Below are 7100 nucleotides of genomic sequence, written 5' to 3'. Positions count from 1 at the left end.
ACTGACCTTGACTGTACCTTCCTCCTCCTGTTCTAGGCAGACATCCTGCACACCATAAACATCCAGGCTATCGACCTGAGTCACTTGACCGAGCTTCTGGTAGCGGTCCAAGGAGACAGGGAAGTCGTGTAGGTTGCGGATCCGGACGGGGACCCGTCCATTCTTGACCACAGCTACAGACCGGGCCACGGAAATGGCGCCTGGCTCAGGGAGTGCTTCTACCAGACCATGATAGTCCCGCCTGCCAGCTGCAGCCCGTCCCCAGACAACCACCTCACTCCGGGCTGGGATAGTCACTCCGTGGCGGTGCGCTGCCCAGACGTAGCCATGGTGTCCATCATCTGTCGTCACTCCAGTCCTACGACACGTCGCAAATGCTGCGTTCCAGGCACTTTGGGACTTGGGGTTTTTACAGAACAACCGGGCTGGCCCTTCCGAATTACGGAACACAGCGTCCCAGCAAGGCTGTATGATGTTCATACCAATAATGAGGGGGTCTGATGCTGATCTGTCCTCTACTACAAAAACCCCTCGCGGACCGATCTGATGGCCCTCGATGTCAAAATCTAGCTGTACATATCCTAGATAGGGGATATGGAGGTTGTTGGCCGCTTTTATTCTGACCATAGCAGGGGGTTCTCTAACTTCGCTTTCTGGGAAGTGTTGGCTCAAAAGGCTATGACTGATGATTGATATTTGGGAACCTGTGTCTAAGAGCCCTTTCAACTTGACTACACCCACTCCCACCTCAACCTGGGGGCACTGCCCAACTAACATAACCGATGGCCCTTGTACCTCCTCCTCTTGTCCTAGCCCCACCGCCCGAGCCTCAGAAGTGGGGGATGCTAGTTTAAATGTGAGGGGGTGTGACTGTCTCCACAGAAGCGGGCCATGTGACCTACTTGGTCACAACGCCTACAGATCGGCCTACCATCTGGTGCCCATTTATTAGATGATGCAGGGACTTCCTGGCGGCGCATAGGCGCGCGGCGCGAAGTGGCGTGGTTAGTCTGCTGAGGTGGGCCTCTTGGCCGGAGCTCTTCTAGGAGGTCACGTGTCCAATCTTTCAGCTGATCCTTTAACTCTGCAAGGATCTCCTGCTTGATTTCTGCTTTCCAGTCGGTTTTCTGTGGGTGAGAGCGCACGTTATTTGTTCCCCCCATGGCTGTACAAGATAGCTCTGGCCACTTACGTCCATGTCCATCCTCGTCCAGGAGGAACGCTTCTCGTTGGAGATCATTGAAGGTTCCGTCAGGGTTCTGGCGTGCATGTCTCCTCATGGCCTGCGCCAGAGGTCCCTCCTCCAGCCCAAGCATGAACTGCTCTTTCATGTGTACGTCAGTGGGTGCTGCGTCTTCATCAAGCCGTTGTAACCGGCTGCGGAGTTCTCTCAACCTGAGGGCATAAGACTTAACAGGTTCATCTGGTCTTTGACGGCACCCATAGAATTGTACTCTGAGCAATGGACCTGAAGACTTTTCAGCATAAATGGCATCTAGAGCAGTAAAAATCTTTGCTGCAGTGTTACGCTCATCTGCAGTTAGGATGTTAATCTGTCTTTTGGCCTCTCCAGTCAGTGCTCCCATAATCATACTAACTTTCTGAGTCTCTGTTTGTCCCTCGATTCCAACCAGCCCTTTTAGCTGCTCTTTCCAATCTTCGTATTTCCATACCTCTGAATTTTTCCAATCTGTTTGGTCTATTCCTCCGAATTTTGGCACCCATGGTGCACCTGGGAATACAGGCATCATCATCATGTTCAGAATTCACAATGTTACAAATCTGTACTCTGTTCAAAGCCTGAATCCTGCCGACAACGCCAAAAAAGGATGTCCCAAGGTGGACTATCCAAAGGTGGTTCCGACAACGCCAGCTAAATACTTTCTGGGAGTATTAGCACTCCACTATTACCAGGCTTTATAGTTCTTTATCTCAGGGTTGAACAGAGTATGCAGATTCTGAAACAGTTGCAAAGTATGAACAGAGTTAAGTTTTATTCTTATTTTACAATACTGTAGGACTGTGCACAAGGAGGTTTTCACCGCCCAGGGTGACTTGGATCGATAGTCTTAGGGGATTTCTCCCGACGGCCTCCTGGACCGGGAGAGCTGGTTGGTGGAGCTCCACCCTGCCACGTATACTGCGGATTGGAAACAAGTGTCAGTTCTCACACGAAAAAAGGGGACCACTGAGTCCTTTAACCACTAGGGGGTGTCCACGGCAAACCAACACTACAAAACTATCACAGCAACTACGGCAATCCAATTGAGAGGGCAGGGTCTTCCAGGAGTGTTCGGTTAATCCACAAAATTATCCAATATCCACTTGGTAAACAGATAGCCGGGCCAGCCAGGCGGCAATTAAAAAGTCAAAGATTTAAGTCAATGGCTGGCTGTATGGTACACTTATTCGCACAAAATATAAAATAATAGGCCCAGTCAATGTCCATGTAGGCTCTTACTAAAATGCCAGGGCTGTTTCTAAATGTCTCTTATAAAATACTAAAATAGCCAGGCGGTTCTTAATGTCCATACGAATAATTAAACAGGTCAGAGCACAGTAGCCTACTTAACTTCGGAGAGGATGTCGGGACACCGACACTCCACTGTAGTATGACGCGCTCCCCAGCACAGGTTGGTTCAGGATCGGGGCGTAGTCAGGCCGGCCGCTGATCGGGGTAGGCTATCCAGCGAGCAGCACTCTCTCGCTCCGGTTCCCTGACGGCTCACGTCTGCAGCAACTCCCTCTGGTCCACCGCTCTCACAGGTCCCGCTGATCGCCGCAGTCTTCCTCGGCTCCGGCGCTGTAGCTGGTGACTAGGTAACGTTAGCTGACAGTCAATTCACGTGCGCGTTTCTCTTTCGCCGCCGTAGCACCGGGATAGTCCTCCAGGCAAGCACACGCTCCGATTTCCGTCCCCCACACAACCCCCGTTCTGCCGGGGCAGTGTGCTCTTTATAGCAGGCTGTGAGACACAGGTGTTCCCGGTTCAGTCCTGATTGTCCTCTCACTCACCGACGATGGTTGCCGCCCCCTTTGCCCAGCTCTAATCATCAGGGTTGGGAGTAAACAAACGGTCACAGCACAGCGAAAAACACATACAGGTAGTACAAAAATGGACCTCGTCACATAAATCTTGCCCGTCTCTGTCATAAATGTCATTACTATTCCAAAGTGTTCTGACCTGCTGTATTGAAGGTTGAACTGGGGCCTAGTAACTCATTTTTGTGATTGGTGTCTACAGGCCTCCCAAGGCTGAGTGAGGTCAGTGCTATTGACAGAATCTCTGATATATTCTCTTTGTATTCCAATTCTGAGATGATAGTGATGGGTGATCCGGACTGGCGGAGTGGAGTGTTGCTTTGGTTACTTGAAGGAAGTGAGTGGTAATCTGGGCCTTTCTCAGTTGGTCACTGAGACTAGGCCGAATCCTAAAAAATAATGCTAAATCTACTTTATAGCTGCGCCTCCACGGTCTCTTCCTCTCCCCGTCCCGTCTCTCCAAGTAACACGTGACCCAGGATCCAAGCTTTGTACCGGTTGATAAAATCAGCCTGTAAGATCTCTGAGTCGACACAGGGGCTTAGGAAAATACTCTTCAACGATCCACCTCTGGCAAGAGCAGAGGTTTTGAATTAGATATTTGCAACTTGTGAACTCTGAAACTGAACTTTGAACTCTGCGAACATCAACTTTGTGCAGCAACGCTACTATCACTGCTCCAACGGGAGCGCAGGCGCGCTGCCCCCTTCATCGAACCGAGTGACCAACCAGATCACGTGTCTCCTCCATTCTTCGAGTCGACCGGCCAACAGCTCCGGACATCGCGCTTTCAAACACACCGCTACTAAGGCTGTATCCATCAGTCTCCTTTGATTGTGGTGTGAGATGCCAAAGTGTTGTTTAAGGTTAGAAGATTTGGGATAGGCTGTGATGACATCCAGGACATCATTCTTTTCATTCCTGCTGTTTTTATATTGCCACGTGTTTTCCATCTATTATTGAATTGTGTTATATTATCTTGATAATTGATTAGTATAACTTCAATAAATATTAACTTTTGACCACGTCCGAGCATCATCACATTATCTTAGGTCACTTAATTGAGTCAAGAACTCCTCCTGCAGACTGAGATTGATAATTAAATTAGACTATTGATAAAGGTTATCTTGTTTCCCTACAAAACAGGGTGGTGCCCCATATACGAGTTGATTTAATGTATTAAATCCATTTTCCTTCATATTTGTGATAACCACGGTATAATCATAAATTATACCGGTCATAGTCATAGTTCTAACCCTAGAACACTAGTCGCGGCAGAAAATTGGCTTCCTGTACAGAAACCGTTCTAGCTTTCCTATGTTCAACAGGAAGAGAATTCTTCAAGCTGGCTTCTTATCAGTATTAGACTATGGTGACACAATCTATAGACATGCTTCTGTGACTACCCTGATACCCCTAGACTCTGTCTACCATTCCGCCCCCACCACTGTGTTCTTTGTCATAAGGTAGGCTGGTCTCTCTCTTTAAGGCGTAACTATCACTGGTATTTGTTTATTTTCAAAACCATTATTGGTTAACTTCCAACATACATCTTGGACTGGAGCCTTGGTACCTACCAGATCCGATCAAACGATTGGCTTGTTTTTAAGGTTCCTCTAATGCATTCTGAACTTGGTAGAGCTGCTTTTTTCCATGATGCTCCTTATACATGGAATACTTTACAACAGACTCTAAAGCTTGAGGTAATTCCTTCAGTTGCAAAGTTTAAATCCATGGCCTTGACATTTGTACTTCGACCTGTAAGTGTTTTAAATTATTATTATTATTATTATTATTATTATTATTATTGTATATTGTATTTGTTCTGTTGTTATTTGTGTATTTGTGTGAACTCGTCAACACTGTAAATGAGGGAGACTCACAAAACATAAATAAAGGTTTGAAAATGAAATGAAAATGAAAATGTAGCAAAAGCAGAGATTTGTCATTTCGCTGAGAATGAGGAGGCAAGTGTAGATTGACACGCACCCTTGGTCACCTCCATGCCCCTCTGGTCCCAGATGATGCTCTCCCAGCGGGCAGAGGGCCAGGAGGATGGCACCTCAATGACACGCATTGATAGGATACGCCGAGTTTGATTTGATAGTCAGCCAACACCTGTGTGTATGGACCCTCAACACACACACATACACAATCTTTGGTTCCGGAGAGTGTGTCACACTCAATCTGGCCCCTGCTGATTACTGAATGTGTGAGATCAACAGACTGGTGACACACACCCAGAAGGAGGGGGAGGGGGGGGGGTACTGCTAACGTCATCGCCAGGCTAGTTAGCCACCAGTCCACACAGAGCATGGGGCGGGGGGGGGGGGGTTCTATACGTGGGCACTGTGACTGATCCAGGGAGGGGGCAGTTCTGTCTATGAGCCATTGACACGTTGTTTTGGTCAAGGCTAAATCTGTGTCCGGGAATCCCTCCCTGCAAGTGGTAAATAATTCTAAACCCTATTTAGCATTTGCACAGGCAACAATAATCCAGGGTTGTCAACCATGCTGTAATAAATCATAAAGTATTGCAAATCTAGACATAATTTGAAGGAAACATTTTGAATGAATGTGATCACTCAACCATAAGGAGCCACTAGACCTGTAATAAAGAAATAACTTTCTTCGTTCCAGTCTATGTAATTTCAGCCCTGCCACAGACCATGTAATTTAGCCATTTCTGTTTTCCATTTCATAACTGTCATTTCAACATATTTTCATTATGGTTCTAGAATGAAGACGTGATCGGGCCCCTATCAGACTGAGTAGTTCTATGGCTTGTTGGTTTGGAAACGATTTGTTAACGGCTCTGTATTTCACAAGTCCAGTCCAAACATTTTAAGCGTATAAACATACGTATATATACACACACACATATATATATATATATATATCCCTTGAGGACCGGCCCATCGGGATTCGTCCCCAACGTCCCGATGGCCAGTCCGCCATCGAGTACAGTATATACCCTAAAGATCATCACTGAGTGTGTGCTGCTTCAGAAGAGAGGCCCCTGGATCACTTATCAGACCCAACCGGTCATGTCATCTCTCGCCACTCAACTTCTCACCCTGCCCTGCTTGTCATTTCCTGGCAGATCACCTCTCCCCCGCAACAGCCAAGACATTTCCTAAAAGCTGGAGCTGGACTCAGTCGTCCATGTGTGGTGTGGTGTGTGCGTGATGACATTGTGTGTATATTAATACATGCGTGAGTTTGTCAATCCCAGGGTCCAGCACAGAGAGAGGGGGCCCAGGCAACCTGGTTGCACATACTGCGTAAATGCTTGTGTGTGTGTGTGTGTGTGCATGTGTGTGTGTGTGTGTGATACAGAGAAAGTGAGAGTACTAAAAAGTGAGAGAATTATGAACAGTGTACATCACTAAATACAGGATCATTTAATTGATTGAAGTGATAATTATTCAAGAACATAACAGCTCCTGAGATATAAGGTACTCATAGTGAGTAAAGACAGTCTGAACACATAAAAACATTATAAAAATCTCTCAAAGGACAAAATAATGCATTTTCTCAATGAACCTAGTAAGAATGGGGGTATGGAAATAGCACACAAAATTTAGAGGATGGAAATTATGGAAAGTGTTTTTCAAATCGCATTCCTCTCCTTTCTCACATTCACACACGCACAAAAAACACACTCATACTAAGGTGTGAAATGGGCACAATCCGCAGTTAGTTATGCAGTTATGCCCCTCCAACACACACACACACACACACACACACACACACACACACACACACACACACACACACACACACACACACACACGGCTTTGTTTCTTGGAGGTTGCCATTACGACGTGTTGTGTTGCCAGCGAATTAGGTTGGGTGAGCAGGGGTGTGAGCAGAGTCGTTCAGGGCCATAGTCACACGCTAACCCACCCATCCTCCCTGTAAGTTCCAACCCCCCCAAGCCAAACATATTCAGTGCTGCTAGACAGATATAACACTTACTGTACATAACGCAGGAACAGCTTATAACGCAGGAACAGCTTATAACACCAACACTAATAACACCAACACCAATAACA

This window comes from Borostomias antarcticus (assembly GCF_949987555.1).
Source record: "Borostomias antarcticus genome assembly, chromosome: 22".
NCBI classification, from domain to species: domain Eukaryota; kingdom Metazoa; phylum Chordata; class Actinopteri; order Stomiiformes; family Stomiidae; genus Borostomias; species Borostomias antarcticus.
The sequence above is the reverse complement of the archived record's forward strand: the minus strand, read 5'-3'. Positions refer to the sequence as shown.